The sequence below is a fragment of the Camelus bactrianus genome, chromosome 15, assembly GCF_048773025.1.
Source record: "Camelus bactrianus isolate YW-2024 breed Bactrian camel chromosome 15, ASM4877302v1, whole genome shotgun sequence".
Taxonomy (NCBI): Eukaryota; Metazoa; Chordata; class Mammalia; order Artiodactyla; family Camelidae; genus Camelus; species Camelus bactrianus.
Genome location: NC_133553.1, coordinates 71,055,964 through 71,078,463, shown reverse-complemented (window position 1 = coordinate 71,078,463; position 22,500 = coordinate 71,055,964). Strand labels below are relative to the sequence as shown.

General features: G+C 54.2%; 1 non-coding gene across 1 annotated transcript; it reads right to left on the bottom strand.

Moving 5' to 3' along the window:
- Nucleotides 1–1,436: 1,436 nt before the first annotated feature.
- Nucleotides 1,437–1,545, bottom strand: LOC141573500 (U6 spliceosomal RNA). The gene has a single exon (XR_012499301.1). It is a non-coding gene; the product is annotated as a U6 spliceosomal RNA (small nuclear RNA).
- Nucleotides 1,546–22,500: the final 20,955 nt, after the last annotated feature.

The window sequence follows — 22,500 nt, the reverse complement described above, 5'->3', positions numbered from 1 at the left end:
GTATGACTTCCAAAGGGGTTGAAGCCTTCCTTCCCCCGCTGCAAGCCTGATGCCATCAGCATGGCCAGGACACTGCTACAAACAAACAAACAAACAAACAAACAAATAAACAAACAAACAAACAAACACACACACACACACCACCACCACCACCACCACCACCAACAACAACAACAACAACAACGACAACAAAAGACAAACACATGCGTATGTGACTTGGGGACATACTTTCCGCAGCCTCCAGGGACGAAGGCACTCGCTTCGCTGGGTAAATCCTACGAGGCTTCACTAAAGCGCTTGCCAACTTACTTCTCAGAAAGATCGATCTCTGCCCCCATCACCCGCCATCATCAGGCAAGGTCGTCAGAATCCATGGGAGATATAGACTAGAAGAAGAAGTAGAGGAAGGAGGAGGAGGAGGTGGAGGAGGAGAATCAGTGACATGAGGTGTGTACGACTTCTTGTCTCCAAGAGGATTGAGTTTTAAATTTTTTTCTTTTCAGATACAAGGGAAAATAAACTTCTGTTTTTTCCCCTTCCTTCCCTTTTAGAGGCGGACACCCACATGGTAACTATCATACCTCTGTCAGCAGAATGGAATCCTTTCTCTTTTTCTCCCTCCCTGACCCTTCTGGGATTCAGAAATCCTCCGTGAGGATTTTTCTATTCTTGGCAGCAGAGTTATTAGCATCATTGACTTGGAGGCAAAAACTTAGGTTTCCATTAAACTGGGATAGACATGCATGGATAAGAGATACTAGTGCTACTCGTTCTCCTTAGGGTTCCCCTGTGTCTGTGGGGGTGTGTGTGTGTGTGTGTGTGTGTGTGTGTGTGTGTGTGTGTGTGTGTGTGTGTGTGTGTCTGTGTGTCTGTGTGTCTGTGTGTCTGTGTCTGTGTCTGTCTGCCTGCCTGCCTGCCTGCCTGCCTGCCTGCCTGCCTGCCTGTTTATTGTAGGAACTCTCTGTCAATGGAAGTATAGTTGACTTACAATGTTGTGTTCATTTATGACGTACGGCATAGTGATTCACTTATTCACACACACACACACACACACACACACACACACACACACACACACACGTATACTTTTTCAGGATAGGTTATTACAAGCTATTGAACATAGTTCCCTGTGCTAGACAGTAGGACCTACTTGTGTACCTAGTTTGTATAGGGTGGTTTATATCTGCTAATCCCAAACTCCTGATTTATCCCTCTGCCCTCCCCCGTTCCTCCACCCTACCCTGTCCCCTGTGTTAACCATCGGTTTCTTTTCCATGTCTGCGAGTCCAGTCTGTTTCTGGTTTGTAAATAGGTTCCTTGGAGTCTTTTTAAAATGGAGTTATTTATGTATGGATGGGTGTCTTGACTTACTTTCAGATCCCACCTAGAAGTGATGGCATAGGATATCTGTCTTCCTCTGGGTGACTGACATCACTAAAGCTACGGAACGCTTCACGTATGTGCGTGTGTCGTCCACGTTCAGGGGCCGTGCTGATCTTCACTGGATGGTTCCCGTGTTAGTCGATGTGCTGTGGCAGCAAGCGCTTGCCTTAGGGTTTTTGTCTCAACCTGAAAGCCGGCCCGGAGACTGAAGGTCTTCTAGTTGCCTCCACTATCTGCCTAGGACCATCTCCACGAACGTTTCCCATTTTCTCTCACCCTTTTGTCTTGGCATCATTGAGTACTAAAATGCTCCGTCTCCTGAAGCCCTGCAGACTGAAGCTGGACAACGGGAGGTAAACGTCAGAGAAATGGCCACAACAGCTCCTGTGGAAACCATCCTAGGGCCTGTTTTTGGAGGAGCCGCTCAGAGAGTTGAGCCGAACACCCCAGGACATCATCAGAGGCATTTCAAACTGCTCGAGCCGTTTCGATGACCCCGATGTGTGGAAATCTCCTACCAGACTGACCCCCTACTCCCGGCCCTGAATCTGGTTTCTCATCTGCTCCAATGATTAACCTTTTTGCTGTACTTTGGTTTTCCACACAAGTGCCTCTTAGGCGATACCTGACTGCTTGCTCCCTAGGCCTAGCTTCAGAAGCCCATCGACACCACCGCCTCCTGAGACGAGATACTACAACTGTTTCCTTGAACAGACCTGTTCTCAGAACTAAGAAACTGGGTCCATGAAACGCAGGCCCTCTAGGAAACTATTCCCTCCCTCCTGCCCCCACACCACGCGCACGCACGCACGCACGCATGGACGCACATGCACAGTCAACAGCCCAGCTTTTAATGTGTAAAACTTCCAGGGAAGTTACAGAATAGGGAAATGTTGGGGTCCAGAGTAGGCTGCCCCAAAATGTGCCCGATGGACTATGCTGAATGAAAGGGACTTCACAACTGGCCAAGGGGGAGGGTATAGGTCAGTGGTAGAGTGTGTGCTTAGCAAGCAAGCACAAGGTCCTGGGTTTAATCCCCAGTACCTCCGGTCAAAAATAAATACATAAAATCGAATTCCTCTCCCCGCCCCCCCCCCAAAGTATACACTGCTGTATGTCAACTCTGTCTCAATAAAACTGGAAGAAAAAAAGGAAAAAAAAAAAAAGATTTAACAAAAGAAAGAAAGAAACAAACAAAGAACTGCCCGAGGCAAGAGGAACACTCTGGCCCTCCTTTCTGCCTCCCTGGAAGCAGGGGAAAAAGAATTTTGTTTTTTTAAAGTCTCCCATCCCAGAGGAATCTATCAAGTCAGAGGTCTGCTTCCATGCCCTTCCATGATTCTCAAACGGTGTAGTGGGGTTTACCCAGATTAGGAAAAGGAGGGGACTCCTTTGGCCTGAGACCAGGCGAGATTCTCCCCCTCCCTCCCGCCTCCCTCCGTGCAGTTGGGACGGGGTGGCCTAAGGGTGGGGAAATTGAAACCAAAGAACAAAAGCCGTTCAACAGAGAGGAGCCGGAGGCCAAGTCAAAGGCTCTGACCTGAGCACAGAGCTTTCTGCATTTGAATGAAGCGATTGAACGAGGCCCTGCCGAATGGATCCTCCTGACGTCCCCGCCCCCGCTTCCAGGAGACAGTCAGTCGATTTGGGACCGATCGGTGGAGAAGGCCTGGGAGGCGGCGGCGGCGGCGGTGGCGGCGGCGGCGGCGGAAGCAGCGGCGGGGGCGGGGGGGGGTGGAGCGCGGGCGGGGGCGGGACCAACGGTCGCTCCAACTCTGCCTGCCTGCCTGTCTGCCTGCCTGCCTGCCTGCCTGCCTGCCTGCCTGCCTGCCTGCCTGCCTGCCTGCGGGGCTGAGGCCTGAGGGCCACGCTGGTTCCTGCCACTCAGGGAAACTTCTGCAGGTGTTGCCGAAAGATCGCCCTCCCCCACCCCGTCCCTGACGAGCCAAATAACCCAGAGACAGGGTCTTAGAGTTTAGAAGAAAAGAGGCAGCTTGATTGCTTTGCTGGGCAAAGGGGACTCACAGCAGGCTAGTGCCCTCCAAACTGTGAACCCGTCTTGGGGTTGGGGTTTCATGCTTCTGTGGACGAACAGGTTGGAGCATGAAAGGGAATCACAACAGGCGGGAGCACAAAAGGTGCTCATGATCAACAAGGGTCTCTGATGAAACTTCCTCCTAAATCTGGATGAGTGTCTGATAACATGGGACCTCCTGGTGGTCTAGTAGGTCATCAGCCCGTGACCTTCTTTATCTGGTCAGACTCACCCGGCGGCACCAGCGCCACGGAGGAACTCGGGGTGGGGGGTGGGGGGTGGGAGGGGGCTGGTCGTTCTCCTGAGCTTATCCTCCCGTGACTCCCTTCCTGGGGAAAGACTCAGACGCCAAACATGATTGTCAAGTTGAACGATCAGAGGAAGGTCAAATCAAACAGTTAGAATCGACAACTTTAGCTGTTTTTAACAGTGGGCCTGGAGCTGGGAGCGGTGTCTGGTCAGTCGAGTTTGCTGATGGTTCTAAAAGCAAGCAGTAAGCATAAAGCCAAAAATTGGCTTAGCCTAAGTGCGGCCACTTCATGATTCCTCCTTCACTGGGGGCTGAGGCGTGGGGGAGGGCGGGGGTGGGGGACAGGACTGAGGTGGCGGCGAACTTCTCCGTGAATGCTCGGAGCCGAACTGCTCTCTGGGCCTAGGTCTGAAAAAGGCCTGAGTCTCAGCTATGTCAGATTCTCTCTCTTTCTGGGCACATGGACTGACTCGCCCCGCATCCTCCCATCCTGTCAGACCCTTTGGACACACACCTCCACCTGAAGAGTTCTTTGGCCTCGTCCAGAAAAAACAAACACACGCACGAACAAAACCAAACGAGCACACAGAAACCCTGCTGATCTCCTTGGACCCCATTCACTTCGGAGAGTCCCTCTCGTAGAAATCCCCTCTGCTCGATGATTTCACCACAGCCGCCTCCCTTTCTCCGGCACAGTGACCCCCCACCCCCACCCCTGCGTGGGCCCTGTCCCTCTACCTATCAAAAACCAAACCCCAGGAGAAAAGAAAATCAGAATGCTGTTTTGAGCCACTGGATCTGTGAAAGGAACCAAACAGAAAGCTGAAATAACCAAACCAGCCGAACACCAAAAGCGAACAGACAGATACCCCAGAAAGAAGGGCACGCCGACCCTTGCCCCTTTCCTTCCTGGAATCAGGACATAACATAGATCTACACCCCACCCCCCACCCCACCCTCCCCAGATGTCTTCTTTATGCCGGAACGAGAGTGACGTTCTTATTGTCAACGGTGCTGTTATGGAAATGACAGGCCGGCCAAGAAACAAGCACCACTCGGAGGGTTGGAGTACTCAGATTTATTACGCCGGCGGGCTCAGAGGGGCTTCTGCTCCTAAGCCTTGAGCACCTCCAAGACGTGCACGTGAGGTTTTATAGGGTTAAGTACCAGCTTGGGGTATTCGGCCAATAGGCACGCAATAGCTTTAGCAACATCATTATCACGAAAGTAGAGGCAGTGAGGCAGCAAACCAACATTTCAAGGCCAGATATGTCTCTTTGAAAATCCAGCTGGCTAGCAAAATATGAACAGGGAATCAGCAAACCGGCACTTATTAATTTAGATTTACGAGTTAGCCCAGCAGAACTCAGATCAGTAATCCGACACTTGTTACACTTAGATTTGCGACTTAGCTTGTTATCCCAGCTGGGCTTTTCCTTCACAGTGTAAAGCGGAGAAGGAGAGAATTCTGTACAAACAGACCTCGATGAAAAGAATCCTCACCCTCTTTTAGGCCCCCACCTCAACACACGTGCGCGCACACGCGCGCACACACACACACACACACACACACATGCATGCACGCACGCGCGCGTATAGTTACTCCTGTTCTCTCTCTTTCTCTCTCCCTCTTCCTTTCTTACTGATTTTTTAAAAATGTTTACTGATAACACAGAAAATAATTGCTTAAATGTTGTCCAGGAATGATATTCATTTTTGAAAACATGATATATATTGTAAAGGATTTGGGCTCCCTTAGAAAAATCCCAGTCCAGGCACGATTGTATAGCACCTCCTTTCACTTTCAAGTGTCTCATTTCAGACAATAAAGTAGCCAGTCATCTTCCTTGTGCATGACCTTTGTAACTGGCACAAGTCAAACGGCACAAAATTCAGACCCAATCTCCTGATCCATATGATTCTCATATTCTTTTTTTTTTTTTTTTTTTTTAGCGAGTCCAGAAGCTATGGGTCTGTGCCAACCACCCGTGGCTGTTCACTATCCAGCATTTCTTCCATTATCTTTATGTTGTCCTGTTTCTTGGAAGTATTAGTGCAGCTACTTTTCCCGATGGTCTGTCTCTGTCTCTGTCTCTCACTCTTTTCTCCTTCTTTTTTTTGGGGGGGGGAGGAGGGGGATGGGTTTGATTAGGTTATTTATTTATTTTAATGGTGGTTCTGGGGATTGAACCCAGGGCATCATGCATGCTAAGCAGGCACCCTAACAATGATCTATATCCTTCTCTACACCGCCCCCCCGACCCTCCAGCACCCCCCCCCGTCCCCGGCCAGGGCCTGTCTTTGCTCAACCCAATAGAAAAGCATTTATGTTTTGCCAGTTTCCTGGGTCCTTCTTTGTTTCATAAAACTGAGAAGAAATACACGTGGAAGTTCTCTCCTATGAATTGAACAGACTGAAGATCCTTTAAATAACCAAATGAGGTGGAAGTGCAGAGAGTACCATACGGGAACACACCGAGGCACATCGTCATCAAATTGACCAAAATTAAGGATAAGGAGAAAATATTAAAATGAACGAGAGAAAAGCAACAAATAACATACAAGGGAACTCCCGTAAGGTTATCAGCTGATTTTTCAGCAGAAACTCTACAGGCCAGAAGTGGGTGGCACAACATACTTAAAGTGATGAAAGGGAAAAACTGACAGGTAAGAATACTCTATTCAGCAAGGCTCTCGTTCAGATTTGAGGGAGAAATCAAAAGCTTCACAGATAAACAAAAGCTACAAGATTTCAGCACCATCAAGCCGGCTTTACAAGGAATGATAAAGGATGGTCTCAAGTCATCAAATCCTAAGAAAAGAGAACAAAAAGATGACAGAGAAAGGGAGGGGGGGAGAGAGGGAGAGAGAGAGGGGGAGAGAGGGGGGGAGGGAGAGAGAGAGAGAGAGAGAGAGAGAGAGAGAGAAAGAGAGAGAGAGAGAGAGGGAGGGAGGGAGGGAGGGAGAGGAGACCTTCGAAAGATTGCTTTGCCTGTTTAGGGTCTTCCGTTGTTCCTTAAAAATTTTGAAATTGTTTGTTCTAGTTCTGTGAGGAATGTCGTGAGTATTTTGACAGGGGTTGCATGGAACCTGCGGTTTGCTTTGGATAGTGTGGCCATGTTGATAGTATTGATTCTTCCAATGCAAGAGCACAAGGCATCTTTCCATTTCTTTGTGTCATTTCAGATTCTGGAGTATAGATAACCTCCTCGATTAAGTTTATTTCTAGGCATTTTACTGTTTTTGACTCAATGGAAGTGTTTATCCCAGTTATAAAATTCTGGTTTTTAAAGTGGAGGGGGGAAAAAAAAAAAGGAAAGGAAGGGCCACAAATGGCAAAATATCCTTCTTTCTCATGGGTGAATTGTATTCCATTACGTGTGTGTATGTGTGTGTGTGTGTGTGTGTGTGTGTGTGTGTGTGTGTGTGTGTGTGTGTGTCCCCTCTTCTTTATCTATTCAAATATTGATGTGCACTTAGGATGCTTCCGTATCTTGGCAATCATAAATGATGTTGCTGCTAATAGCAGGGTGTGTGTATCTTTTTGAATTCATTCTTCTTTTGTGGTTGGCTTTATTCCTTTGATAAGTATGTAAGTTTAAAAAGCTAAAGCTCTAAACCTTCCTGGAAACAATGAACAGTACATATATGTAAATTAAAAATATATGTGCAGTAAAAACATTTTAAAAAAATAAATAAATAAAAAAGAACGAAAGACAAGGAAATTAGCTATCAAGCCGTGAAAGACATGGAAGAAACTTAAAAGACATCTTACTAAATCAAAGAAACCGGTCTGAAAATTGTTACCAACTGTACAATTCCAACCAAATGACATCCTGGAAAAGGCAAAGCTCTAGAAACAATCAAAAGATCATGGTATCCAGGGGTTTGGGGAGAGGGAGGGAAGGAGGAATGAACAGATGCAGCGTGAGGGATTTTTAAGGCGATGAAATTATTCTGTAGGATACCATAGTGGTGGCTGCATGTCATTGTACATTTGTCAAAACCCATAGAACGTACAACCTCAAGAGTGAACCGTCCTGTAAACTATGGACTTTGATGGATAATAACGTGTCCATGTCGGATCATCAGTTTTACCAAATAGGCCACACTGATGAGAGATGTTGAGGGGAGTGGAGGATATATGTGTGGGTGGGGAGGGCTATGTGAGAACTCTCTGTATTTTCTGCTCAATTCTGCTGTGAGCCTGAAACTGCTCTAGGAAATAAAGTCTATTAATCAAAAACAAAAACAAAAACAGAAACAGAAACAAAAACAAAACACCCAAATGAGGTGAACCAGGATTCAGTCATCCAAAATGGAGCTGGACGGCCAGTGGGAGGAACTTTGTTGCAGACATAGTCCTGTTTCAGGGAGGGGGACGTTGTCCCCTCCCTCTACACATCTTGAGTTCTCTGGGCTGGACTGATCCAAAAATGGACCCCAGACGGATCGTTGAGCAGGAGCGACAGGGAACCTACTGTCTTTCATTCAAGCACTCATGTGTCCCCGAAGCAGGCAGCTTTTCTCCGTTTTAGGACAAGAAATCAGCCCTTTGTGCGAAATGGGCCGGGCTGAGAGCCTTTGGTTTTGGGTGACCCGTCCGTGAAGAATCGAGACGGAGTTTGGGTTTTGGGGAGGGGGGGAAGCCCCTGAAAGAAGTCACGAGGTTGGTTGGTTTCTCTAGGCTTCCGGGGCCTGAAGGCTCTCAGTGGGTGATCAGGGTGTTTTCCTAAGTCCAGATGCAGGGAGGGCACCCTCCACGGAAGTGATCGATTTCCCGCTTTCAGGGAGACAGAAAGAAGAGTCTGAGGGTCCCTCTTGCGTCTGCTGGCCCCTCGGCTTCTTCGGTCACTCTCATTTCTAACCCATCCGTGTGCCACGGAGGCACATACATGTTTGGGGTGGCCTCTCCTGGGTCCCGACACCGGCATCAATGGGGGGAGGGGGGGCATGAGTGGTCAGAACTGTATCAAGCTCAAGGGCACCACCAACCGGTTTCAAAAACAAATCTGCCAGCAGCTGCTAGCCGCAGCCTGGTCGTTTCAAAGTTCCCGCCTTGCTCTTGTGGTGTGTTTTCTTTCGTTTCCCCTTCTCCACTTGCCCCGTGGGGTAGTCTGATGACACACACTTCCAGTGCTTCTTTCTTGCATCTGTGTCTCCTGGGCTGCAGTCCTAAGAGCCCCCCCCATCGCCCCCGTCCCCCCAATCAACTCGTTTCTTTACCCTCCACCAGGTCTCCTGGCTTGGAAATCTCGGCTCACAGCATGTGTCTCGTGTCCTCTCTGAATTCACGGGCCCAGCCATCCACCCTAAGGAGACGGAGGGAGGGAAGGAAGGTTTTGACCTGGCGACCTTCCTTGCCGGCATCCTCCGGATTTGGGACCCTTCAGTGCGCCACCTGCCACCCGCCATACCACTCTCACCCTGAGGCCTAGCCCTCGGGGCTCCGTCCACGCGGAAACCTGAACGCGGACGGACCTGGACGGTGGGCGGGGTGGGGGTGGGGGTGTGGAGGGGCTTGCTTCATCACTGCCGGAACCGTGGAGGCGACCGGGACAGACGCGTCCTTCAAGAGGTGAAGGGACACGTCGCCCGGGCTAGGTCCGTGCCACAGCATGTGATTTGGCTCTAAAAAGGAAACCAGGGACCCGTGGAGCCGAGAGACCTGTGGGAGACAGGCGGGGCCGATTCTGCGTGCCCCTGACTCCCTGAAAGAAGCCAATCTGAAAAGGTGGCATCCTGTAGGGTACCGGCTCTAGATGACATTCATTCTCAAAAGGGCAAAAGCCCCAGAGAGGGTGAAAAGATGAGTGGGGTCGGGGGTGGTGGTGGTGAAGGTTGTCTGTGTGGGTGTGTGTGTGTGTGGGTGTGTGGGTGTGGGTGTGGGTGTGGGTGTGGGTGTGTGTGTGTGTGTGTTGTGGCGGGGGGTTGTTGATGAATAGGTGGAGCACAGGGGACTTTTAAGCAGCGAAACTCTCCGGTAGGTAGGTCCACGATGGGATGAAAACCAACGTGTTGGATATGGCAATACCTAAGATGGGGTGAACTGAAAGAACCCTTCTGGGTGTCCCGCCCCTCAGCCGAAGTTTAAAGTCCTTCCTAAAGCCAGAAGGTAAAGACACACGAGAGCAATCTGAGGGGCCATCGCTGAGGAGTAACAGCGAGGCCAGTGAATCCAGTGAAAGACTGACTGACGTGGGGGCCTGGGTCCCTCGGCTCGACCCCCTTCCCCGGGAAACCGAAGCCTTCGACGCAGGGATGCGCTTTGACACGCTTCTGTCTCATCGGAGAAGGCTTCTTCTGCCTGGCATTGCGTGACGGGGCCGAGAAACCCGTCCTCTCCTCCTCTGCGTGAGGTAGCGGTCGCTCCCGCCTTTGCGCAGCGGTGAAGAAAGCTACCAGAAACACGGTTCTGCGTTTCTCTCGATACCGTGGGCGAGCGTCACGGCTTTTCCTTGCGTTCCACCATGCAGTCAGATAGCATTCTCAAAACTAAGCGTGCCATGCAAATTTTCCTTTTCCTTTTTTAAAGTGACTGTCAAGAACTTAGGCAGCATCGAGTGAAAATGTTGGGCACCTTCATCTCTTGGTTTGTATGGAGCCAGCTAGGTCATCAGACCCACGTCACCATGATTTCTGAATTCTAAGATCCTTTCCAATCCATGATATTGTACACTCCTGGGTCATGGGATGTCACTATGGCTGATCAGGTCAAAGGGAATGTGTCCCTCCAGAGCACTTATTAACACGTCAGTTTATTTAAACGACAACAAAGGAAATTCCCTTCGGGCGATATTCATTCCACACGCTAAAGGAAAGCGATAGGTTGTGTGCCTGAGCCCACACAGTGTGACGCAGGAACGGGGTGGGGGTTGAGGGAGGAGGAACTCTGGCTAGTGTCCAGGACCTAACGGGAGATAGAGTGGAGGATTTTTGCCCTTCTTCAGGGACAGGGTGAATCGGCCCGAGGTTGACTTGTGCGCTCAGAAAGAGGGCCTTTACCGGATGCCCCGAGCAAGCAGACTTTTCTTTTCTTCTTCTTCTTTTCTTTTTTCAGTTTTATTGACATAGGTTTGACATACAGCCCTCTATCAGTTTCAGGTGTACAGCACAATGATTTGACTTCCATAGACTGTGAAGTGATTATTAGGTAACTTTAGTGACCAGGAAACAACGATATGTTAAAAGGGGGTTTAATCAACAGAACTGCTATTTCTGATGATCATCTATTCCTAAGAGAAAGGACAGATGAACACTCCAAAATGCAGGAAGTGCATAGTCACAGAATGATGAACAATCTTTACCCGTGCCGACGTTTTGACGCCAGGATACGTGGAAAGCTGAAGTTTTAGAACATAGAAATATTTGGCTCTCCATTTGACCTGGAAATCTCCTTGTTGGAAAGAAGCTAATTTCTCCTCCTCATCCTCGTCCTCCTCGTCCTCGTCCTCGTCCTCGTCCTCGTCCTCCTCCTGCCTTTTTAACTAAAAAAATAAAAAAATAAAATAAAAAAAAATTTTTTAACAAGAAGTTTTTATCTTTTTGGAGGGGGGACGGGTCATTAGGTGTCTTTATCTACGTTTCAATTAATTATTTAGATTTATTATACGTTTTCAGTGGTGGTACTGGGGACTGAGCCCAAGGCCTTGTGCATGCTGAGCACGCACTCTACCGCAGAGCTCTACGCTTTCCCAGAAAGGAGCAAATTTCTAAACATAGAACTGGATGAGTAGGTCAGCTTTTTGATCTCATAGAAGCAGCGGCCCAGTTCTCTGGGGGGAACCCTCCTTATCTTGTCCATCTCGACAACGTCAGAAACGTCTGTCTGCATAGCCCACAGTGGCCTGAGACTGAGGCCAGGGGGCTGAATCAGGTAGAACCTGAAACCGAATGGAAGAAACAAACAAACAAAAAAGGGTGGGGAGGGGCACGCGGAGGCCTTTTTAAACGTACACACTGCTGCGTGGTCTCCCTCGTCGAAACTCTAATTCGCAGCCTTCTTAAGGAGAAATATACACCTGAAACGTCTTTTTTCCACACAGAGTTTAAAAGCTTTCACCCTCCGAGCCGAAAAACCTTACCCGTCCCATCGGTTCTTTCTGAGTGAGTGGGTTCTCTAGTGTCCTACGCGTCTGCTGGGAAACAAGCTGCTGGAGAACCAGCAACTAGAAACCAAGCTGCACCAGCATTTCCATGAGCGTAAAATCTTACATTCACACTTACTTGCTTAAAAATGCACACGCCTGCTTTGTTTTCATGTTTTACACAGTCGATGACCTATAACATGTATGATGCTCAAGAAATTGTGTGAGGGGCAATCCTGAGATTGACCGTGAGGGCGCAACAGATGGCAGATATTTCCTTAGGGTAAAACAATGGACGGTCATGGGAAGCCAGATCATCCATTAACAGAACTTGGTTCTGGCAGGAAAGCATGTGGTTTAACCCCGGGGAAATATTTGCTATCTCGAGATGTCCCAGAGGCAATCACAGGATACACTTAGAAATTTTGCATCCCCCGAGGAGGGTGATTGTTCCTGGAAGGGATAGGCCTGAAATGAATCAGTTAGCCAGCAAGCAGAACTTCGTGCTTCTGGCATGAAATATCTAAAGCCCCACCTCTTTGATCGCATTTCTTTTTTTTTTTTCCCTGAGCCGTATACTCCCAATAAACAGGATGTCGACCAGGCTTTTGGCACTCTAGATCCACGAGACCTTGAGTCCCCTGGTCCCATTTTCGCTCTTTACTTGGTCTCTTTGTTTCTTAATTCTTGCGTCGCCCGTCCTCAGACACGGTCCCGAGCTGCGCTGGACACAGCACCCGTCCTACCCGACTCGTGAGTGACCTATAGTTTTTAAATGAAAGCTACAAAATCTCTGGTCATGTCGATCTGCTGGTCTCGTCTGTATGAGACAGGGCAGTACCTGAGTTTCAGAGACACACACAGACACACACACACACACAGACACACACACACACACACACACACACACACTCTAAAGGGAACAAAGAACAAAGAAAGATAGAGAAAGAAAAAGAAAAAGGCTCAGGGGAATAAAGGATTCGCTTGCTCTCTGTGACATGACCCAGTAGACCTAGTTGTCACGAGACAGGAAGCTCAACTCTCCGTGTTTACATTATCTGTTCCTGAGCTTTCTTGCAGAAAATTCTCATGCGTTTCTTTCCCCTCACGGAAGTCTTCTCTATTCCCCACAGAGCCTGGGGCGATGGCTCTTCACCCTGGAGCCGCCTGCGGCCGATCCAAGATATCGGATGATTTATGGAAGTGATCAGTGATCCTGAGACAAAGCCCTTCCTTTAGGTAGAAAAGCATGGCCCCTGCTGCTCAGGGAGCTGGCACTCCCCCTCCCTCTCCCCTCATGCCACCTTCTCCTTTGTGCACAAGCTATCGCTTTCGCAAAAGAGCTTGGCTTGCCTGAGAGTCTTGTGGAAGCCATCCTCATTTCTATGGTACTGCCGTCCAAGGATCTGGAAAGGGCCCGGTCCCATGTATGCATGTATGCATGTAGGCACTTGTGTATGTCCCCGGCTTGTAGGCCTGGCATGTTTCTTCCTCCACATACACTTGCCAGAGTTCATTCATGAAAGAGCTCTATGGAACTGGTTTTCAAGGGAACATGCAGGCAGGGAATGCGAACAGGAAGGAACCCAAATGTTTTCCTTCAGGTTGACATGATCTAGGACAGATCCTTTCATCCAGAAAAGCAAATGTCAAGGGATCGGTCTCGTGAAAAGAGCCATGTCTTGATTGTGACGAGCAGCATTCGAGGTGAAACTTTTCGCCTCCCTAGGTTTACCCCGAATCCATTAAGTTCCTGTGGGTTATCTCTGTCATAAAACGTGTCAGCCAGGAAAAAAAAAAAAAAAAAAAAGAGTCTGGGAGCGATGGTTGGCTCGGTCTCAAGTCTCAGGAAGTGTTCACACCCCAAGCAGTCCGAGGGGGTAGTGTGTGTGTGTGTGGGGGAGGCGGTCCATCTCTGAAAAATTGGTGCCTCCTCCACGTAGTTTTTGGTCCCTTGCAACTGAAGCATCTGGCAACGTCCCTGGAATGTTTAGATCGTTTCCAAAGAAGATGAGATACGGAAGCGTTCGTTCCTGGCTCCATGAGTCGAAGGGGACGTGCTTTAATATCTTTCTGACAGAAAAGACTCGAGATCTGTCAGTGTGTTGGCCGACATGACTGGTATACCTTCGGAGGATGGATGGACCTACAGACAGACAGACAGACCGGAATACATACATACTTACTTACATACGTACATATGTAAACATACAATACAATACAATACAATACAATACAATACAATACAATACAATACAATACAATACAATACAATACAATACAATACAACAAAACAAAATGAAACAGAATAAAATAAAATAAAATAAAATAAAATAAAATAAAATAAAATAAATTAATTTAAATGAAAATAAAAGGATGCTGTGAGGAGAAAGTGTCTGTTTCTGGCTAGGACCAAATCGTGTCCCTACGTGGACCGGTTGGGAAAGACTGGTGTCCCAGATGGTTCACCGTGACTTCCTCGTGAACAATTGCTGTGACCGATTCGGGCTTCGGAACAGTCACGGTCTCGTTCTGAGGAACGTCTCCTGGAAAGCATGTGGAGACCGTCTTCGTCTGCCGTCCTTAGGAAACGTTCCAGCAGAGCGGGTGTCCGAGAGCCTCTAGGGGCGATGGCTATGCTTCGTGGACGTCTGTCCCTCTTCAGGCCGAATTTCGTGGAAGTATGCTGATCTGGCCAGCCGACAAGTCTGAATGGGGGTGATTTTTTGGTAGAAATGCGCGTCCTTGGAGAGACCAGGGGAAGGGGAGCATGTCTCAGTGGAAACTCTCGTACAGCGTGATAGAGATGAGAATGCGGTTCTGTGTCATCATCTTTGCGTGCTTCCCGCCACCCTCCCCCTCCCCGCCCCGCCCCGCCTTCCACTGATACGCTGGGCCACGTCACGCATGCTTCGAGTTTTCTCCGATGGTTGGCCAACGCTCTTCCGACTCCCGTTGCCCATGGTTCTCCCGCTTTGGACTTGGCATCCTCGAGAACCAAAGCCGCCCTTTCCCTGAAGCCCCGCCGAGCCGGGCTGAGCAGCTGGACATCCGCTGGAGAGAGGTCACTGCCGTGTCCCCTCTCGAGACCCTCCTCCTGCCCGTTGCTGTGGAGGCCACTCAGAAAGTGGACCTGAACCCGCATGCGTTTTTCAGGCCACCCGAGCCTCTTCGAGCCCGACGCCTAGACATCTTCCTGACTGGTGGCGCTCCGGACTCACACCCTGGGTTTCTCGTTGGCTTCAGCCACGGACCTTTGTCTTCCTGGAACGAAAGACCAGACCGGTTTCATCAGGTGGAACCACCTGCCTGGTGGCGGGACTGTCGTGGAACCCTGTGGACCACCCCGAAGTGTATATGCAGCCCAAGGGTGATCTCTCCAGTTGAACAACCATCGAGGCCCAAAAGGACCCCTGCCCCGGGAAGAAAGAAACTTTGACCTTGACCCTTAGCTGCCCGAACGAGAATTTGGATCAGGGTTGGGTAGGGTGATGGAGATCTCCCTTGGCACAGTTCCCGTGTGCGGGACTTTCAATGACTCTGTCTTCCTGAAAGGACACCCGCCCCCTGACCACGCTGTCTCGTCATCAGTTTGTTTCCACGAGGGACGAACCGTCATTGTGTGCACGACAAAGTTGGCCGCTGCCTGTTTGGTCCGCCATCGCTCCGTAAGGGACCGACGAAGTGTGCGTCGTGACCAGTGACCGATTTCGGAGCCCGTGGGTGGTGGGCGGGTGTGTATCTGTTTTCCAGGTCACGCGCGACGCGGTGTGTCGTGGTGTGGCCCGCCCGGCCACCCCACCTCCCTTCCCCCATGGAAAATCAAGGGAGAGTATTGCCCGAGACAGACGAAAGTGCAGCCACGAAACCTAAAAGGATGACCCTGGATGTCAACTTGGAGGTGGCTAGGAGACGGCTGAGCATGCATAGGATCACACTGCACTGCCACCGTGTGGGATGCCGCACATGTGTCGCCGTCGTGGTTTTCATCTCCTCCACCTATTGCCCTCACCTACATCCACTCTTTATCTCACTGAACTCTTTTTTTTTTTTTTTTTTTTTTTTCCGGTAAGACAGTGAGAATTTTCCCTCTCTCTCTCTCTCTCTCTCTCTCTCTGTCTCTCTCTCTCCTACTGTCTCTCATAATTGACCTGACAAGGGGATGTCCGTTTTCACGTGTCCAACATAGCGATTCGGGATTCTTCCATGTTCCACGATGATCACCGTGATGAGTCTGGTTACGGATCAGTCACCGGACAGCGTCATGACAATAGTATGGATTGACTCTACTCGCCCTGCTGTCCATGACCTCCCGTAATTTGTGTATTTATTAATTGGAGTTAACTGGAAGCTTGTACTTTTTCCTCTCCCTCACCCATTGCACTCATTGTTCCTTCTTGGTATCCATGAGCCTGTTTCAGCTTCCTTGCATGTGTTCCTGCGTATTGTCTTGGGGATTCTGCCTCGAAGTGACAACATCCCTCTCGAACTTAAGTCACTTAGTTAACATCATCCCCTCTAGGTGTAGGTCTCTCCAGACCACGTGGCACTGTCCATTCGTCCATCCGCGGGCCCGTAGTGGAACTGCCGGGTCTTCCAGGAGTTTTCTGTGGAATGTTTTGAGGGACTTCTGTCCTGTTTTCCCTAATGGCTTTCCTCCACCTCCGTTTCGCCCTCTCCCCCTCGCCCCCACCACCAACCCCTGTTCCGTGTTGCCTTCTGTCTTCCGTCGGAGAGCGGAGTCTGTCAGGTATGAGTCGAGAGCTCTGTGTCCGCCTGCCAGCCCGCCCACCAGGCCCCATCTCGAACGGTGGTCTCTATCACGTGTTCCGTCAGGAGCAGGCACTTTCTGCTTGTTTTTGGAACTTGCTGTCGAGATTCCAGGTTCTGGGCCTGTCCGGATATCTCTTGGAAACGGAAATGTGTGCGTTTTCCCCTTTTTTAAATTGTGTTCGTTTGTTTACTTACTTATTTATTTATTTACTTACTTACATTTATTTATTTATTTAGGCCTTTTTTTTTTTGGTTCTTGCTGCTGTTGTTGCTTTCGGTGGTTGTTTGTTTATTCGGGGAGGGGAGGTAATTCGTTTCTTTTGCTGGTTTGTTGCCTGACTTAGTGATTGCCTGACTTACCGACTTCCTTATTGACTTGAACGGAAGTCCTGAAGATCGAACCCTGGACCTCGCGCGTGCTGGGCAGGCACTCTGCCGCTGAGTTCTACACTCCATCCTCCCCCTCGCCCCCTCCCCCATTTGGGGGAGGAAAAAAATAATTTTTTTTTTTTCCTTTTAAACTGAAAACGTCCGTTTGGGTCTCCTGCACGTGTTTCATCCCTGGTTTTCTGGCTTCTAGGAGGTGGAGTTGACCGAGTTCTTGGACTGTTGAGGAGAGGAACCCCTGATGGGCTGCGGTTGTGCTTTTTCTACGGTGTTTTTGTTTTTGTTTTTAAACCCCAGAGTAGTTCTACAACTTGATTTCCCTTTGGTGGTGGGTTTTGTCGTTTGTTTTCATGTTTCCTTTCTTTCTTTCTTTCTTTCTTTCTTTCTTTCTTTCTTTCTTTCTTTCTTTCTTTCTTCCTTCCTTCCTTCCTTCCTTCCTTCCTTCCTTCCTTCCTTCCTTTCTTCCTTTCTTCCTTTCTTTCTTCCTTTCTTCATTTCTTTCTTCCTTCCTTTCTTCCTTCCTTTCTTCCTTTCTTCCTTCCTTCCTTCCTTTCTTCCTTCCTTTTTCCTTTCTTTCCTTTCTTTCTTTCCTTTCTTTCTTTTCTTTCTTTTTTTTTTTTTTTTTTTCGGATGGGGCTACAGTTTCCTTGTCCACGTTGACTGTGTCAAACACACACACCGACACACACACGCACACACAGACACGCGGATGCGCATGCACAGTGTTGCTCTGTGTAGATGCACTGAACCTCGATTTACCGAGCGGGTGGCTATCGACTCGCCCCCCCGAACCCCCGCCCGCATTTTTTTGTTTTCCCTCCTCCTTCCTGCGGTTGTGGTCAGCCGTGCTGACGTCCGTGTTCTCACGACCGACCGCGAGTGCGTTTTCCCCACGCGCCCGTTTGTTGTCTTTGGGCTTTGTCGCGATCTGTGCCGAGATCGATTTCTCTTTCCGCTTCGATGGGGTTCGCGGTCTTCATCCTTTCTTTTCTAGCTTCTGGGCTTTGCCTGTCTGCTTTCGAAAGACCTCCCGCATTCGAGAGGACGGACTCCAAAGCCGATTCCTGCGTTGTTCTCTGAGCGCTCGCCTGGTTTCGGTTTGCCAGCCCCCGCCTTCCCTCCCTCTTCCCCTCCTCCCCTTCCCAACCTCCCACCCGGGAACCCGGGATCTCGTCCTGGTCGCTCTGGGCCACCCGCGGCGTGGGCCCCGGCCCCGCCGGCGTGTCCGTGTGATCTCCCCCGCCCGGGGAATCGCGTGGGGAGCGCGTCCCCTTCGCGGCAGCCGCCCGGCCGGCCGTGTCTTGCCAAACCCCGGCTCCCTCCGTCCTCCCCGCCCTGATCTGTTGCCGGGGTCGCGTCGCGCCGCGTCGCGTCGTGTCGCCTCGTGTCGTGCCGTGCCGTGCCGTGACGAGGGTGAGCGGGCTCCGAGGCGGACGCCACGGGGCCGCCCGGCGCCTCAGTCCGGGACGAGCTCGGGCGTTTGGGCGGCCGGCGGCGGTCGGGATCGGTTCCGGGGACGTTGGCGACGGTTGTCGGGCGCCATCTGGCTGCCGCTCTGAGATCGTCCCTCTTCTCCCGAGCGTCGGCGACCTCGGCAAGGGATGGGGCTCGGCGGCGGGGCCCGAGGCAGACTTCGGGGAGGCTGGCGACACCGGCGGTGACAGTCCCCGTGGCGCTGAGCCGCGGGCGCGTCCTGCTCTCGGCGCAGATTGGACTCGCAGGATGATGAGGGGGTGACTGTCGCCGCGCTCCCGGGATCTCGTGTGCCGGGGGAAGCCGTGTGGCCTGGCCTGGTCGACCAGCATCCGCCTGTGCCCCTCCAGCCGCGGAGACCGACCCGAGCCGATCGGACACGGCCTGCGCCTTGCCGCCGCGGGGGAAAGGGAGAGAGTGTCCCGCGCCCGGGCCGCCGGCGGCTAGGTGGTCAGGCCCTCGTCTGCGTCCCTTGGACGACTGCTCCTGAGGCGAGGAGCGGCCCGGGCCCAGTGCGGTGAGGCCGTGGACGGGCGCGCTGGGGTTCCCGGTCGTCGGAGGCGCCTCCTTGGATGAAATGTTTTCTGAGTCCCGATGGATCCGGAGACGTGGCTGGGCCGGCCCCTGTTGGCGCGGGAGGCCTGGGAGGGGGTGCCCCCCGGCCCGTAAGCCTGCCCGCGTGGGTTCCGGTGGCGTTGGAGGGACCGAGACTTCATCCGGACTCGGGGACCGGCACGGGGGCGTCCTGCGAGGGATGTGGGGGAGGCAGGCTTTCCCCGGCCCGGGGCCCGGGGCCCGGTGCTCGGGAGCGGTCCCTCGTGGGGGGCCCTCTCGTCGGAGGCGCCTCTGTGGCATCTCCCCGAGTCCCCGGCCACGCGGGCGAGAAAAGGGCAGGGCGTCCCCGGCCTGATCCCGTCTCCCTCTCGTCCCTTCCCATTCCCATTCCCATTCCCACTCCTCCTCCTAAGCCTCCTCCTAATCCCCCTCCCCTCTCCCATCCCCTCTCCCCTCCCCCTACCAAACCCCCCCCACCCCGGTCGATCAGATGGCCCCCGAGAGCTTCGGGGCTGCCATTTATGGGGGTAGGGCTGGGGGCAGGTGGCCGGACCGAGGTCCCGGGGTCCCCCCTTGCAAATCGTGGACCCGCCCCGTTTCTGGGCGCTGTCATTTTTCCTGTCGTGTTGGGCATTTTCTGCCAGCAGATAGGTGCTGACACGGTCTTCCTCGGTGTCTGTCACCGAGTGTTGGGTCTCCGGACGCGTGCGAGGCTCTGGGCTTCTCTCTGCGTGAGCCCTGGCCTGGTAGCCGACTCCGCTTCTGACACTTGAGCCGCCCGCCCGGGCCTGCGCGCCGGCTCTCGTGTGTGCGTCCAGCTGACGTGGCCCGTGGTGCCACCTCCGGTCTCTGGTGGCCCGAGGGCGGTGGGGTGAGGTGGCGGCGTGGGTCTTTTACCCCGTGCGCTCCCCGCCGCAGGCACCCGGTGGTGGCCGGCGCGACCCCACCCCCGTAGGCTCCGTGCCGCGTGTCAGGCATTCCCCGCCTGGGGTCGTTGGCCGCTCTCCTCGGAGAGGACTGAGGAGTGGGTGGCGCCTGGCGAGGCTGAAGCAGGCCCCTCTGGTGGTTGTCCTCGCCGGGCCCTCCCCTCTGGGGCCTCCCTGCCCCACATGGCTCGCTCGCTCGCTCACTCACTCACTCATTCACTCACCTGACCGATGTGGTGAAGTCATGCTCCCCCGGGCCGGGCCTAAGCCGCGCCAGACGAGGGACGGGGACGTTCATGGCGAACGTGGCTTCTCTTCTCGTTCTGCCTGCGGGCCCCTCGCCTCTCCTCTGCCGCCCGTGGGTGGCGGGGGGAAGGCAGGGGTGCGGACTCCGGCCCGACCTCGGTCTCCCGTGCCTTGTGGTGTCGGCGAGGCCGGGGTCTTGCGACGCGGCAGACACTCTCGCCTCCTCGCCTGCTCGGCGTCCTGTCTCGCGAGCGGCCCTCCCCCGCGGCGGGGGAGGGCTGCCCCGCCGCCACGCCACGTACCCCCTCGTCGGGGTGTGAGCGTGTCTCGCCTTGGTCCTCTGCGGTGCCCCTGGAGCGCTCCAGGTTGTCCCTCAGGTGCCCGAGGCCGAGCGGCGGCATCGCTTCCCGTCCCCAGCGAGTCCTCTCGGGTAACCCCTGCGGTGGTCGTGTCTCCCGAGCGCCTCTCTTGAGGCGTGGGGGAGGGGTCGAGACGGTAAGCGAGGCGTGTCCGCTCCCCACCCTCGGTGGGGCCGGGGCCGCCTCCTGAACGTCAGTCCTCACCCTGTACCGGGGGGGGGGACTGACGTGGCCGGGCGCACGCCGGGTGGGTCCCCCTCAGCGGGGTTCGCGCCCGGGCGTGGGAGCGATCGTGGTGGGGCCGGGTGATGTGCCGGTGAGGGGCGGGCGTCTGTCCCGTCCCCACGCGGTCTTGGGTGCGTCTCCTCGCGAGGTGGCACGCACGGGCTCTCCCCGGTCCCGACCGCGAACGCTCGCTTCTTGGCCCGCTGCTTACCCTTACCGCAGACCCCTCCTGCCCAGCCGAGCGCTGGCGTACACGTCGGCGGGCTTCCGTAGGCCTGAACGGGGCACGCTGGGTGGGGGGCGATGCGCCCTCGGTGAGAAAGCCTTCTCTAGCGATCTGAGAGGGGAGCCTTGGGGGCACCGGACCCCCCAGCCGCCGCTCCTCCATCCAGAGCGTGCAGTCACTCTCCACGGGGAGCGACTGCCGCGGCGTGTGGGCAGGGCCCCGTCGCTTTGGCGTGTGGGCTGCGCTGGCCCCGCGGTGGGGCCGAGTGCTGTTCTTGGCCTGCTGTGGCCCGCGCCTCCCCCCTCCGAGTCGGGGGAGGGTTCCGCCGGGCCGGGCCCGGCGTCTGGCGCGGGGCCGTGCGAGCGCGCGCGCGCGTGTGCGCGGGCTTGGCCTCCCCGGCGCGTGCCGTGGGGGGGAGGGGGAAGGCGGTCCACCCCGACTTGGGCCCCCCCCCAGTCTCCGCGCCGCGAGGAGCCACCCCACCTGTTCCGGTCCCGAGACGCAGCCACCGGTGGCGGTGCGTGGGCCACGGGTCGGGCCGCCTCGCTCGGCAGCGTTTCCCCGGGCCGCGAGGCCTGGGGGCGAGCCAGACGAAGCTGGGTGGTGGTGGTGGACGGACAGACGAGACGCAGACGGACGAGTGAGCGAGTGGAAGGGGCTACCCTCTGGAGTTGGGGGGGTTAGCCTGCTGCGCGCGAGTCCCGGCGGCGGGCGGGGCCGGGGTGTGGGAGGAACCGCCGAGGGTTGGCTGAGGCCGGCCGGCGTCCTGGGCGTCGCGGGGCCGCCCCCACGTGTGGGGGTGGTGGGATCCTGCGGTGGTTTCCCCGGCGGCCCGGTCGTGTCTCGAGATTTTCCCCTTCCCTGGGTTGGTGCCCGCCCGCACCCACGACCCCTGCCGGCCGTCGCTCTTGCGCGCGAGCGGCCCCTCCTCGTCGCCGCCGCCGGCCCTCCCCTGCCCTGCCAGGACCGATGGCCGCCCGCGCCGAGCCTTTCCCCCGCCGACCCCCCCCGTCCTGGGACCAGAACGTGGCCTCACCGCGTTGTGGGTGCTGTTCCTCCCCTGGAGGCGGCCCCGGGTGAAGCGTCGTCGGACCCGACGGGGGGAGGTGGGGTGCTTCGGCACGGCGCGAACGTTTGTTTGGGTGCGCGTCGGGGCGGGGCGGGGCAGCGCCGGCCCGTGCGGCGGGAGAGCCTTGCGGTGGGCCGTCCTGAGGCCCTGCGGTGTCGGGCGAGGGTGGCCGTTGGGCCCCCGTGAGGGTGCCGAGGAGAGGGCCAGTCGGCGCGCCTTGGGTGCCGCGGGGCCGCCCCCGTGCCGGAGGGCCCGTGGCGGTGAGACCCCGTGTCGCACCCCGGCGGCCGACTCGCGTCTGGGTTTCCGGCGCGGGCCCCTGGCGGTGGCTCCACGGCCCTCCTCTCCCGCTTACCGGCTTCCAGGCGGCGTTGCCCGTCCGCGGGCGCGCCGGCCGTGGGCCGCTGCCTCGCTCGTCGTTCGCGTCCTCTCTCTGTCCGTCCTTTCCCCCGTCCGCTCCGTCCGCCCGTCCCCCGGGCCGCGCCCCGGCGCGTTTCGCTTCCCGG